We start from the raw sequence: 15,813 nt of genomic DNA, 5'->3' as shown, positions 1-15,813 counted from the left end.
ATTTTTGGATGTGTTTCCTGCAGACCTGTCGGGCATGCCGCCTGACAGGGATATTGATTTTTGTATTGATTTGGTGCTGGGCACTCAGCTCATTTCTATCCCACCGTATCGTACGGCACCAGCGGAGTTGAAGGAGTTGAAAGAACAGCTTCAGGAACTCCTTGATAAGGGATTTATTTGGCCTAGTGTGTCACTTTGGAGTGCATCGGTTCTATTTGTGAAGAAGAAGGATGGTTCCATGAGGATGTGCATTGATTATAGGAAGTTGAACAAGGTCATAGTCAAGAACAAGTATCCTTTGCCTCGTATTGATGATTTGTTTGACCAGCTTCAGGGAGCGAGGGTATTCTCCAAGATTGATTTGAGGTCAGGGAATCACCAGCTGAAGATTTGGGATTCGAATATTCTTAAGATAGCTTTCAGGACCCGGTATAGTCATTATGAGTTCCTTGTGATGTCTTTTGGGCTGACTAATGCCCCGGCAGCATTCATGCATTTGATGAACAGCGTATTCCATCCCTATTTGGACTTATTCGTTATTGTATTCATTGATGACATCCTGGTGTACTCTCATAGCCAGGAGGAGCATGCTCAGCATCTGAGGATTGTACTACAGAGATTGAGGGAGGAGAAGCTTTATGCAAAGTTCTCCAAGTGTGAGTTTTGTCTCGGTTCAGTAGCATTCTTGGGGCACGTGGTGTCCAATGAGGGTATTCAGGTGGATCCAAAGAAGATAGAGGCGGTGCAGAGTTGTCCTAGACCATCCTCAGCCACGGAGATTAGGAGATTTCTTGGTTTGGCGAGCTATTACCGTCGCTTTGTAGAGGGATTTTTATCTATTGCATCGCCCTTGACCAAATTGACCCAAAAAAGTGCTCCATTCAAGTGGTCGGATGAGTGTGAGGAGAGCTTTCAGAAGCTCAAGACTGCCTTGACCACAACTCCAGTGTTAGTTCTGCCATCAGCTTTACGTTCTTACATCGTGTATTGTGATGCCTCGAGGATAGGCATTGGATGTGTTCTGATGCAGGAGGGTAGGGTGATTGCCTATGCCTCACGCCAGTTGAAGACTCATGAGAAGAACTATCATGTCCATGATCTTGAGTTAGCAGCTATTGTTCACGCCTTGAAAATTTGGCGGCACTATTTGTACGGGGTTCATTGTGAGATCTATACTAATCACCAGAGTTTGCAGTATCTGTTAAAGCAGAAGGATCTTAATTTGCGCCAGCGGAGATAGTTGGAGTTTCTCAAGGACTATGATATCACTATTTTTTACCATCCGGGGAAGGCCAATGTGGTGGTCGATGCTTTGAGTCGCCGGGTGGAGAGTTTAGCATATCTTCCAGCAGCAGAGAGACCTTTGGTATTGGATGTCCAGGCCTTAGCTGGCCAGTTTTCAGATTGGATATTTCGGAGCCGAGTCGGGTATTGTCTTGTGTGGTCTCCAGGTCTTCTCTTTATGACCGTATCAGGGAGCGTCAGTATGATGACCCCACCTGCTCGTTCTTCAGGATAGGGTTCAGCGAGGTGATGCTAGGGATGTGACTATTGGTGATGACGGTGTGTTGAGGATACAGGGCCGGATATGTGTGCCTAATGTAGATGGGCTCCAGGAGTTGATTCTTAAGGAGGCCCACAGCTCGCGGTATTCCATTCATCCGGGTGCTGCGAAGATGTACCAGGATTTGAGACAACACTATTGGTGGAGGCGGATGAAGAAGGGTATAGTTGGGTTTGTGGCTCGATGTCTCAACTGTCAGCAAGTTAAGTATGAACATCAGAGATCGGGTGGCTTGCTTCAGAGGTTAGAGATCCCAGAGTGGAAGTGGGATCGGATCACCATGGACTTCGTAGTTGGGCTCCCATGGACTTCGAGGAAGTTCGATGCTATTTGGGTTATTGTGGATCGGCTGACCAAGTCCACGCACTTCATTCCAGTTGGCACTACTTACACTTCATAGCGGTTGGCTGAGATTTATATCCGGGAGATTGTTCGCCTACATGGCGTCCAACTTTCCATCATTTCAAATAGGGGCACTCATGTTACATCGCAGTTTTGGAGGGCCGTGCAGCGAGAGTTGGGTACGCAAGTTGAGGTGAGCACACTCTTTCACCCTCATACGGACAGACAGTCCGAGCACGCTATCCAGATATTGGAGGACATGTTACACGCTTGTGTCATTGACTTTGGGGTTCCATGGGACCAGTTTGTGCCGCTCGCGGAGTTTGCATATAACAACAGTTATCAGTCGAGCATTCAGATGGCTCCGTACGAGGCTTTATATAGGAGGAGGTGTAGATCTCCAGTAGGATGGTTTGAGCCGGGTAAGGCTAGGCTCTTGGGTACAGACTTGGTCCAGGATGCATTAGACAAGGTGAAATCAATTCAAGAGCGGCTTCGCACGGCGTAGTCTAGGCAGAAGAGTTATGCAGACAGGAAGGTCCATGATGTGTCTTTCATGGTTAGGGAGAAGGTTTTGCTGAAGGTATCACCATGAAAGATGTTATGAGGTTTGGGAAGAGGGGCAAGCTGAGCCCCCGGTTCATTGGTCCTTTTGAGGTGCTTCAGAGGATAGGGGAAGTGGCTTACAAGCTTGCCTTGCCACCCAGCTTGTCGAGTGTGCATCCAGTGTTTCATGTTTCTATGCTTCGGAAGTATATTGGAGATCCGTCCCATATTCTGTATTTTAGCATGGTTCAGTTGGATGGTGATATGACTTATGATGTGGAGCCGGTGGCCATTTTGGATCGGCAGGTTCAGAAGTTGAGGTCAAAGGATATAGCTTCAGTGAAGGTGCAGTGGAGAGGTCAGCCTGTGGAGGAGGCCACCTGGGAGACCGAGCGGGAGATGCGAAGCAGATATCCACACCTATTTGAGACTCTAGGTATGTTTCTAGACCCGTTCGAGGAGGAACGTTTGTTTAAGAGGGGGAGGATATAACGACCCGACCGGTCGTTTCGAGAGTTATAGACCCGTTTTCCCAATTTCTGCTTCTTCTATGTTCTTCAGTTATATTATGATATGTCGGGTTAGTTGGTTCGGGTCTGAAGTGGTTTCGGAGTGAATTGAAACACTTAGTCTCCTTATTAGAAGCTTAAGTTGGAAAAGTCAACCAGATGTTGACTTATGTGTAAACGATCTCAGATTTGAATTTTGATGGTTCCATTAGCTCCGTTAGGGGATTTTAGACTTAGGAGCATGTTTGGTTGAGGTCCCGGGGGCCTCGGGTGTGTTTCGGATGCTTAACGGTTGAGTTTTTGGACTTATGAGATGTTTGATATCTGGTAGTTTCACACCTGCAGTGGGGAGGCCGCAGGTGCGTACTCACACGTGTGGAGGAAGGAGCGTAGAAGCGGGAGTTGAGGAGATGGCCAAGGGTCATAGGTGCGAGGGTGTTTCCGCATCTGCGAGCCCGCAGATGCGCTTGAAGCTCCGCAGATGCGGAAAATGAGTTGGAGGGGAGGATCGCAAAAACGAAGTTTTGTCCGCAGGTGCGCACACGCAGGCACAACCACTTGCACGCAGATGCGGACCCAGCCCTTTTAGTCATTCGCGCACTTGCGATGGAATTTCCGTAGGTGCGGCATCGCTGATGCGACTGAAGGTCCGCGGGTGCGGAAGAACTGGACAGAAAAGTAGGGTTTCGAGGGTTTGATTCCCATTTCGATTTTGGGACTTTGAGAGCTCGGTGTGAAGCGACTTTTCGAGGTTTCTTCAAGAAGATTGTTGGGGTAAATGATTCTAACTCGGATTGGATTATATTCCATGAATCTATTGCTATTTTCATCATCTAATTAGAGATTTGAGTTGTAAATTTGGGGGAAAATGGTAGAAAATTCATAGGCTTAAATTTTGAGTTTTGGAAGGTGATTTAAGGTTGGATTCGAGTAATTCTTGTATGGTTGGGCTCGTGAGTGGATGGGTGTTCATATTTTATGACTTTTGTCGGATTCCGAGACGTGGGCTCGGGGGGCCGATTTGAGCCGATTTTGGATTTTGGGCTATATTTTAGTAGCTTTCTTGTGGAATAGATCCCTTTAGCATTTATTGATTGTGTTGTGTTACTTGTGGCTAGATTCGGGACGTTTGGAGGCCGATTTGAGAGGCAAAGGCATTGCGGAGTAGGATGTTTGCTCGGATTGAGGTAAGTAACAGTCTTAAATCTGGTTTTGAGGGTATGAAATCCCGAGAAATTGTATGATGTGAATATTTGGAGGTGACGCACATGCTAGGTAACGGGCGTGTGAGTGTTCACCATGAGGGATTGTGACTTGGTCCGTCCCGTAAGACTGTAAAGTCGAATAGCCATTGTTATTACTTGTTTTTTTCCTTGTCTTTGAGCAATTGACTGCCTTTTATGTTAGAAACCATGCTTAGGCCATATGATAGCACTGTTGGGACCCGCAGCGGTCATATACTTGTTGAATTGACTGTTAATTGCTGTATTGCACTCAGTCACAGTCTTATTGTGTGTTATATCTCTGTTTCCTCTCATTTCTTGTTGATACTTGTTGTATTCTCTGTTTGGGCTAGTTATTATGATATTCTGTGATCCCGAGGGGCTGGAGAGGTTAGTGACTGAGATAGGGCCTGAGTGCCGGGTTGAGAGCTATGTGAGATATATTGGATCGGGCTGCACGCCGCAACAATATTGGATAGGGTTGCATGCCGCAACAAGCCTTCGGGCCATATATTGGATCGGGTTGCACGCCGCAACAAGCCTTCGAGCCATATATTGGATCAAGTTGCAAGTCACAACAAGCCTTCGGGCCATATATCGGATCGGGCTGCATTCCGCAATAATATATTGATCGGGCTGCACGTCGCAGCAATATTGGGTCGGGCTGCACACCGCAGCAATATAGCGCTTGGACTGTAGGAGCCCCTCCGGAGTCTGTACACCCCCCAGTAAGCGCAAGTACCTTTGATTGTGAGTATTGAGGCTGCGAGCCGAGAGATTGAGCTGTTGAGATAGATGAGTGACAGTAGCCCTGTGAGGTTGTACTTGCTCTTATTTTGCTGTTGCACTTCGTTGCTAATTGTTGTTGTTGTGAAATTTTCTAGAGTGCTTATATTGTTGTACCTAAGCTCGAAATGTTTTGATTTAAAATACCGAATTGAAAGCATGCCTACTTTTCTTGCTGAAATTTCTGAAATGAACTGCATTTGTGTAACTCGTCCACTACTTCTCAGTTCCTTATTTAATTTTGTTACTTACTGAGTTGGAAGTACTCACGTTATTCCCTGTATCTTGTGTGCAGATTCAGGTGTGACTGGACGCGGAGGTCATTGAGTTCGTGCACAGTTAATCTTCCGGAGATTTACGAGGTAGCTGCCGGCGTTCGCAGACCTTGTGCTCCTTCCTTATTATCTATCTTTATTTGTATTGATATCTAGACACAGACTATTGTAGACACTGTCTTTTAGATTGAAAGTCTAGTTGCTCATGACTTAGTGACACCCCGATGTCGGGCTATTTTTCCGCACTTATGTTTAATTGATTTTTTAAATGTCTTAATTCATTTCTGTTAAATTTTGAAAGTGTTTTGGAAAGGTCGACTTGCCTAGTATCACGATAGGCGCCATCACGACGGGTTAGGTTTTGGGTCATGACAGGTTATGACCCAACCCTAGTGTGGGTGCCTAATGGTATTTAATTTGGGGCTTGTTTGTGATTGGGTGTATGATATTTAGCCTAGTTCTTGATTGAATTTAAGAATTAATGGTTGCAAACATCGATTCAGGCCTAATTGACCTAGTCTCTACTTGAGAAAGAGAGACTAAGTCTAGGAAAACTTGGCTAATAAGGAATTGGAGTGAACTCAAGAAATTAATAGCCCCAATTAAAGGGTCCGATCTAGAGATAGTAAGACCCGACTTGAGCATCTATCATGAGTTTTTTTTTGAATTACCCATTTGGACTTGAGAAAGCCAAATTGAGCAAAACCACTAAAACTACCGAGAGGTATAGAGTGGGTAATTGCGTGTGATTGCTATATTACACCCCGATTAATCAAACCTGCCCTAAAGCCCATAATCCATTAGGTAACCACCTAGGTGGAAGTCACGACCCTAGATCTTTTATCAACTTGAAAAATAACAATACCAAAAATATTGTTCCTTAGCTTTTCATTTACAAACAATAGTATACTTTTTAGAAGTAGGAAGAAACAACCAATTATGTGGATGTGCAATTTGGGCACGTCATACACCTAGTCTAGATATATACCTAATCCAATATAAGCTCTCTATGGAATTGACCCCGACTCACGTTGGGTAATTATAATTGCATCGACCGCTTCACAATCCCAATCAGTGGTGTGAATTTGGATGACATCAATTTTTTGCGCCGTTGCCGGGGAGCTAAAAATGAATTTAGCTATATATTTGGTTTTGTGTATGACTTGTCTTCTTTTCCTTCCGGGTTACTAATTTTCTTTGTGAATTGATTATAGGTACAAAAATGGCTCTCAACAATGATCCTCTCGGAAATTTGCCTTTGGGGGAGGAAGTGGACAATGACCAAGGTGATGAGGTTCCTATTGAACCTCAAATAAATAGGCGAGGCCGACCACCTCATGATAATAATCCCGCCCCGCATTAGGGCGGGCAACTTGTAAATCACCAATGTGATGCTTACATTGCTAGAGCAACGGGGATTCTTCACCGGAGCTCCGAGTCAAAATTCTTACAAGCACCTAAAAGGGTTTGTGGATACTTGTTGGGGGAGTAAACAGACCAACGTCTCCTAGGATGCTCTAAGGTTGAGGCTATTTCCCTTCTCTCTACGGGGAAAGGCCTTGGATTGGTTAGAAAGATTGCCAATCCATTCCATCCATACATGGGATGAATTGGCGAAAAAATTCATTGCCAAGTTCTTTTTTCCCGGGCATATGGCTACTCTTCGGGATGAGATTCTAACATTCAAGAAATAACCCAAAGAGCCTTTGCACGAGATTTGGGAGAGGTACCGTACCATGGTAAAAGAGTGCCTGAATAATGATATGACTGAGGCTATGATTCAACAAACCTTCTACCGAGGGATCAACATTACCAATCAATGCGTGGTCAACCAACTTGCCGGTGAGAATTTCATGACAATGCCATATGCCGAAGCTTGTGAAATCTTGGATGAAATGGCGGATACTTTATCGGCATGGCAAAGTAGAGCTAATTTTCCTCAAGGTGATCCAAATGTAATTCACCTACACAAAGAATTACATGATCATAGGAAAGCAATTGCCGAGTTGATGACCATAATGAATCAATTAGTCAAAGCTCAACTTCAACAAGTTCAAGGTCCTAAGCAAGTGAATGCAATGGAAGGTGTGAGTATGATGGTGAAAAAAAGAAGGCAAAAGGGTCAACAAGTACAAAATCGTGTGGAACACTTTGTGCAAGATGATAGTGGGTTTGACAAAGACGAATCATACAATGAGCAAGAGGAAGAAGTGCAATATGTGAACAACTATCAAGGGCAAAGAAACAATTCTCAAGGCCCGAGTCAACAACAATGGCGTTCTCAAGGAAACCAAGGAAATTGGAACAATCAAAACCACCAAGGCAATTGGAGTGGTGGTAACAACAATCAAGGCAATTGGAATAATCAAGGCAACCAAGGCAATTGGGGTGGCAACAATCAAGGATACTTTGGAGGCAACAACCAAGGGGGTTAGAATAATAACCAGTGGAATCGGGGGTCGGGCTTTCAAAGGCCCCCGACGTATCAACAACCAAGCAACCCGCCTCCTTATCCATCCCATGATTCTAGCTCTTCCAATAATGAGATGGAACGGATTGAAAATATGTTCAAACAGATGATGGAAAAAAATGCCGACTCTGATGCTCAACTAGCCTCTCACAACACTTCAATCCAAAATTTGGAGGTTCAATTAGGGCAAATCTCGCAAGCTTTAAACACTCGTCCTAAGGGGGCACTACCTAGTGACACGGTGGTGAACCCGAAGGGTGGGAACAACACGGGACATGCCATGGCCGTAACCATATGGAGTGGAAAAGGTGAGGAGGCAACAACCTCAAACCAAAGAAGAGATATGGATGATGATGTAGTGAATCAAGAAGATGAAATTCCAAGCAATGTGGTTCAAGCTAATGAAGAAGTGAGAATTGAGATTAATGAAAATGTGGAGAAGACCCAAAAAGAAGTAAACCCGTCTAGGGAACACGTAATTGACATACCAGAACTGGTAGTGCCAAAGGCCAAGGCACCAATGCCAAAGCATCCTCCTCCATACCCTCAAAGGCTCGCCAAGCAAAATAGCGAGAACCAATTCAAGAAGTTTATTGACATGATGAAGAGCTTATCCATTAATGTGCCATTGGTTGAGGCATTGAAACAAATGCCCGGCTATGCAAAGTTCATGAAGGATTTGGTGGCAAAGAAAAGATCAATGAATTGTGAGACTATCAAGATGACGCATCAAGTGAGTGTTGTTGTGCACTCAATGGCTCCGAAATTGGAAGATCCCAGCGCTTTCATAATCCCTTGCATTATTGGGAGCGCCGACTTTGCCAAAGCACTATGTGATCTAGGGGAGAGTATCAACTTGATGCCCTACTCGGTATTCAAAACTTTGGGAATTGAGCAACCAAGACCCATATCTATGAGGCTACAAATGGCGGATCGTACTATGAAGAGAATATTGGGTATTATTGATGATGTGTTGGTTCGTGTTGATAAGTTCATCCTTCCGGCGGACTTTGTGATTCTTGATTGAGAAGTGGACTATGAGGTGCCTATTATCTTGGGTAGACCTTTCCTTGCTATGGGGAAGGCTCTTGTTGATGTGGAAGCCGGTGAGCTCACCTTCCAGGTGGGCAATGAAAAGGTGATTTTCTATGTGTGCAAATCTATGAGGCAACCAAATAGCAATGAAGTTATTGTTGATGATGCTAGTGCCGTGATAAATGTTGATGATACTTTGGAAGCCGTATTACTTAATCATGATGATGACGAGAAGGAAGGCTATGTGGAATGTGTAAATTCATTGCAAGGAATGGGGTCGTACACTTATGAACCCCAAAAATTGTCCTTAGATCTTGAGAACCGGAAGACTCCTCCAACAAAGCCCTCAATCGAGGAGCCTCCCACTTTGGAGTTAAAGCCATTGCCTCCACATCTCAGGTATGAGTTTCTTGGCCCATGTTCTACTTTACCGGTTATTGTTTCCTCTTGCTTGACTAACGTGCAGGTAGATTCTACTTTGGCGGTGCTCCAAAAGAGGAAGAAAGCTATAGGATGGACATTGGAGGATATTCGGGGTATAAGCCTCGCCTTTTGCATGCACAAGATTATTTTGGAGGAGGATGCCAAACCCTCAATTGAATATCAAAGAAGATTAAATGAAGCAATGCAAGAGGTGGTGAAGAAGGAGATCATAAAATGGTTGGATGCCGGGGTTGTTTACCCCATTTTTGATAGCTCGTAGACCTCTCCAGTGCAATGTGTCCCAAAGAAAGGAGGTATGACTGTGGTAACAAATGACGAGAACGAATCCCTACAAGAATGGTCACCGGGTGGAGAGTGTGTATGGACTATCGGAAGCTCAACAAAGTCACTCGGAAAGATCATTTCTCGCTTCCATTCCTTGATCAAATGCTTGATAGGTTGGCCGGTCGAGGTTTCTATTGTTTCCTTGATGGATATTCCGGCTACAATCAAATTCTTATTGCTACGGAGGATCAAGAGAAGACTAATTTCACTTGTCCCTATAGTACTTTCGCGTTCTTGCGGATGCCATTTGGGTTATGCAATGCGCCGGCAACTTTTCAACGATGTATGATGGCCATCTTCACCGACATGGTGGAGGACTTTCTTGAGGTCTTCATGGATGACTTTTCCATGGTCGGGAACTCTTTTGATTATTGCTTGAACAACTTGGATAAGGTTTTGGCAAAGATGTGATGAAACAAACTTGGTTTTGAATTGGGAGAAGTGTCACTTCATGGTCGAGGAAGGCATTGTCCTCGGCCACAAAATTTCAAAGCATGGTATTGAGGTCAACAAGGCCAAAATAGAGGTGATCTCTAAACTCCCACCCCTACATCCGTGAAGGGAGTGAGGAGTTTCTTGGGTTATGCGGGGTTCTATCGCCTATTAATCAAGGACTTTTCTAAGGTGGTAAATCTCTTGTGTAAACTTTTGGAGAAGGATGCCAAGTTCTATTTCAACGAGGATTGTATGAAGGCATTTGAATTGCTCAAGTTCAAATTGACTACTACTCCTATTATCACCGCACCGGATTGGAGCTTGTCTTTTGAGCTCATGTGTGATGCAAGTGATGTGGCGGTTGGATCAGTGTTGGGGCAACATATCAACAAAATCTTCCATCCGGTCTACTATACTAGTAAGACCATGAATGATGCCCAAGTAAACTACACAGTGACCGAAAAAGAGCTCCTTGCTATTGTCTTTGTTATGGAGAAGTTCCGCCCGTACTTGATAGGTACAAAGGTGATTGTCCACACCGATCATGTGGCGCTTCGATATTTGATGAGCAAGAAAGATTCAAAGGCAAGGCTAATGCGGTGGGTGCTTCTATTGCAAGAGTTTGATCTAGAGATTCAAGACCGCAAGGGTAGTGAAAACCAAGTGGCGGACTACTTGTCTCGTTTGGAGGAGGAGTGGAGGCCACATGACGGCCTTGAGATAAATGATTCCTTCCCCGACGAGCAGCTTCTAGCCATTTCAATGACCGAGATGCCATGGTTTGCCGACTTAGCCAATTATCTTGTGAGTGGTATTGTACCAAATGAGTTCTCTTCAAACCAAAGGAAGAAGCTCAAACGGGATTGCCTTAACTATTATTGGGATGAGCCATATCTCTTCTGGATTTGTACCGATGGTGTGATTCAACGATGTGTACCGAAGGAGGAACAAGAAGAAATTCTTGAGGCTTGCCACTCTTCACCATATGGTGGTCACCATGGGGGAGCTAGAATGATAGCAAAAGTGTTGAGTTGTGGATTCTATTGGCCTACTCTTTACAAAGACGCTAGCAATCTTGTCAAGCGTTGTGATGAATGTCAAAGGGCCGGTGGGATTTCAAAGAAAAATGAGATGCCCCTCACCACCATCTTGGAGATTGACATTTTTGATGTGTGGGGCATTGATTTCATGGGTCCGTTCGTGAGCTCTTATGGGAACACTTACATTTTGGTAGCGATGGATTATGTGTCAAAGTGGGTTGAAGCCGTGGCTTTACCCAATAATGAAGCTCAAAATGTGGTGGCATTTTTGAAAAAGAACATCTTCACGAGATTCGGCACTCCAAGGGCCATTATTAGTGATGGGGAATCGCACTTTTGCAACAAAGCTTTTGATACCTTACTCACAAAGTATGGTGTCACTCACAAAGTGTCGACCCCCTATCATCCTCAAGCAAGCGGGCAAGTGGAAGTCTCCAACCGGGAGATCAAGAGTATTTTGTCAAAGACAGTGAATGCCAACTGGGCGGATTGGTCAAAGAAACTTGATGATGCTCTTTGGGCTTATAGGACGGCTTACAAAACACCGATCGGTATGTCTCCGTACCGATTAAAGTTCGGGAAAGCTTGTCACCTTCCGGTGGAACTTGAGCACAAAGCTATGTGAGCATTGAAGAAGCTTAATCTTGAATGGGATGTCGCCACCAACTTGAGGGTGGCACAATTGAATGAGCTTGATGAACTCCGGTACCATGCATATTCATGTTCGTCCTTATATAATGACAAGATGAAGTACCTCCATGACAAGTACATCCAGAACAAGGAGTTCAAAGAAGGTGATCTTGTATTATTGTTCAATTCTCGGTTACGAATGTTTCTGGGAAAGTTGAAGTCTAAGTGGAGTGGTCCATTTGAGGTTGTGCATGTGACACCCTTCGGTGCATTGGACTTGAAAAATAAAAATGATGAAGTGTTTAGAGTCAATGGTCACCGGGTGAAGCATTATCTTGGCAAAGTTGATGATGGTCACGTCGTGGCGTTAATTCATTTCAAGTGATTGATGGTAATCTGCGTCATGCCGCGGCGTTAAATCAATCGCTTCTTGGGAGGCAACCCATGTTTTTTTTCATTTTTCATTTTCTTCTTTGTTAGATAGGTTTTGTTTTGAGCTAACTAGTTTTGAAGTGAATTGCAGGAATGAGTGTGCATTGCAGGGACTGTGTTCGAAAAATTTGGCCAAGTGTTGAACAAAGTGCGGACCGCACAATAATGAATGCAACCACAGAAAGGAGTCTGCAGCCGCACAATTCTTTGTGCGGACGTACAACTGGAGACCCAAAAATGTGAACTCTCCGAAGTTTTGAGTTGCAGAGAATAGGCCATTCTGTGGCCATACACAAAAATGTGCGGACCGCACAAATTTCTGCGGCTGCACTCACTTTTGTGCGGACTGTAGAATCTCAGCAAAGGTCCAGGTAAAGAGTGCGGACCGCACTCAAAATTGTGCGGCCGCACTCAACTCAACTTTTGACCGACTTGGTCAACCTATAAATAGGTCCTCTAAGCACTATTCACAACTTTACACACTCTGAGTTCTTGAGACCTAAGTAAATACAGTGCACCACAAAATAGCTCACACACCATACTCATTTCATCAAGTTTAGATTCTCACCTGTATCCTTCATCACTGGTATGTTCAATCCATGTTAGATTTTTCCATTTTTCTTAATTTTTATTCATGATTAGTATAGTTATTTGTAGGCCTAAAATGTCAAATATTATTCATGTGTGCTTAAAATCATGTGGGTTATATCATGTGTGTCCATTGGGGACTGGGTAGATCATTAATCATGTTTATTTGCAAATACCGTGTCTAAATTGTGCAAAAATTACAAAACTTAAAGTCAGTGCCGCTTAATTTCAAATTGCATGGCCGCACACAAAATTGTGCGGTCCGCAGATCTTAAATTAGGGCAAATATGTTGCATGAAAAGTGCGGACAGTACTCAAAATTGTGCGGTCCACAGAAAAATGTGTGTGGCCGCAGAAATATGTGTGCGACCGCACTTTGGAAACTTCAGAGAACCAGTGTTCTGAACTGGGGAATGTGCGGACACACTCAAAATTGTGCAGTCCGCACTTCAGGATGTGCGACCGCACTTTGAAATTGTGCAGTCCGTACATGGCAGTCTGCGGCCGCACTCAAAATTATGTGGTCCGCACTATCTCTTCTGTAGACTATTTTCCTGCAACTGTAATGCAACTGTTTACACTGTTTTGAACTCTAACTGACTAATGTGCCTTGTATTACAGACAATGGTTCAGTCACGAGGTAGAGGCAATACATCTAAAGGGGGAGGTGAACCCTCCCGAGGCCGAGGAAAGGGCACTCACCCACTGGGAGTGCAATCAAAAGGCATCGCCAAAAAGCCGACTACTGGGAGAGGTAGGGCCACAGAGCCCTCAGAATCTAGTTCATATGCCTCGTCTAGGGAAGCCTCCGAGGGTCATTCAGTGGAGGTACAGCCTGAGGGCGCAGTCCCAACCACCACAAACCACTGGGAGATATCAATTGCGCAACGAACCCTCCACTACAACAAGTTCTTCTGAGGGTTCCGATGCCGATAGCCAGGGTTCAGAGCCCTCCTCTACACCTACTCCTCCTACACCAGTTGTAGTAGATGATGATGATGATGACGATGTCCCGAATGATGATAGAGGAGGTGACACTTGAGTGGGCGGCCTAGAGAGGTCGAAGAAGAAGGAAGCATGGGAGAATAGATTTGTGAGTTTGACGGCCTTCACAAGATTCAGAGAGTGGTGGCCCCAGATATCGCTCACACTTGAGCGACAATTCTTAATAAAGGATTTGGATAAATACAATCCAAATGTCCTTAGACAGTTTCGGGAGCGAAAATGGTGGATGTGGTTCACCCAAAGTGTCATAGATGCAAATGAGCACTTGGTACGGGAGTTCTATGCCAATGTGGCTCACATCAAGAAGGGTACCAAAATAACCAAAGTGAGAAATTTGAAAGTCAGATTCGACCCCAACACTCTGAACACTTACCTGGGCTTTGAGGAGGTAGAGGCAATCCAGTACCTGGAAACTCTTGCTATGGGTGATGCAGCTCGCCCCTGGTTAGCAGAGATTTTGGCTGCTCCAGGACCACCACCACCGTGGATCACAACAGGGATTCCTATCACACGGGCCACCCTAAATTTTAAATTAAAAAGGTGGAAAACCTTTGTATGCAGCTGTATTGATCCAAGCTTAAATGAGAACAATCTTCCAATTTCCCGAGCAGTTCTGGTAGAATCTATTATGGCCGGGTACCCAATCAATGTGGGGGCCATCATATTGGCCAACATGACAGTGGCTATCCGAAAAAGTGAAAGCTCCTACCCATATCCCAACACCCTCACGGAATATTTCAATGATGCAAAGGTGGAGCCAAGGACTTTTGATACAAAAGTGAGGGCCAAAAAGCCCTTCTCATGGTACTCCCTGTAAGGTGCGGACAACCCAAAGTTTAAGGGTAAGGCCACTACCACTGTTGGTCAGTCTGATGAGCCATCGGTGGTGGTTACAGATTCTCTTGCTGAGCCATCTACAGCTCCCATGCCTTCCACAGCAGTCGGGCCTTCCACCGAGATAGCTGACATGCCACCACCTTCACCTTCTAGACCATCAGCATCAGTACCGGTTCCGGCCTCATCCACTTATCCACTCACTGCATTGCGAGTCTCCCAGACACTGGCGAGTCTCAACAACTAGATGCAGGCAGCCACTTCTAAGTTGTCTGACATATCCAGTGTTGTTGTAGCACAGTCTTCTATCCCAGCAGTACCACAGGTCCCTCCGTCAGTTGAGGAAATATTGAAGAAGATTCTGGAGAAACAGAAGACCCTTATGGATACACTGGTGGCTTATGGGGGAGTATTGAGGAGTTGGGCAAGCAGGCAAAGAAGACGAGGAAATCCCAGGCTTCAAAGAAATCAGTGGAGAAATTGAGAAAGGAGGCGACAAAGATTGCAGCAACGGGTGATTTGCCATTTGACCTACTGATGGAGACAGATTCATCAGTACCAACAGACCCAGCATCACCATCAGCAGAGGCACCAGCTGGCCAGTCTGATGAGCCAGACCTTGCTGCCCACACTACCGAGGAGATGCTTAAGATGTTCGCCAACCCCGTTGTTCCCCAGCCAGATGATGATGAGATCCAGTTGGAGGAGCCTGAGGGTGGTGATGTTGCCAGTCACCCTGAGACCACATAGGGAGTTTTCTTTACTCTCTACCCTCCCTTATTCTGATTTTTCTAAGCATTGAGGACAATGCTTATTTTTATTTAGGGGGGTGGTCTATTTTGGTTTGATTTGATGACATTGGCATGTAATAACTTTAATACTCTTTTTCTTTTATCTTTATCTTCTCTTTCATTATGTATATATTCCTCCCTCTCTTTTGATGTATATATATTCTATTCCCCTTGGTTTGTATATTCATTTGCCTTACTTTCAGTAGTTTATTTCATAGCTTCTTTATTTTATTTTTAAATAATATAGCTTCTTATTTACTTTAATAGCTTCTTTTTTATTTGTTAGCTTCTTTTTAAGTTTAAGTGAACACTTTGGTTTTCTTAATGCCACGGTTCTTTCCAAAGGTGGGTTTTGTGTGAACCGGGTGGCTCTTCCCAACGATGGATAGCGTGACAACCTTCTTAAGGGATCGAGTCCATTTTTTATGTTTAGGTAGAAATAATAGTATTAATGAATAAATAAGGGTCAAGCATGCTTTACTTGGTACCAACACACTTAACTACACGCTTATGGTTAAAAACAAGTTTTTGGAAAAAATA

The sequence above is a fragment of the Nicotiana tomentosiformis genome, chromosome 1, assembly GCF_000390325.3.
Source record: "Nicotiana tomentosiformis chromosome 1, ASM39032v3, whole genome shotgun sequence".
Lineage (NCBI taxonomy): Eukaryota > Viridiplantae > Streptophyta > Magnoliopsida > Solanales > Solanaceae > Nicotiana > Nicotiana tomentosiformis.
Note: the sequence above shows the minus strand (reverse complement) of the source record.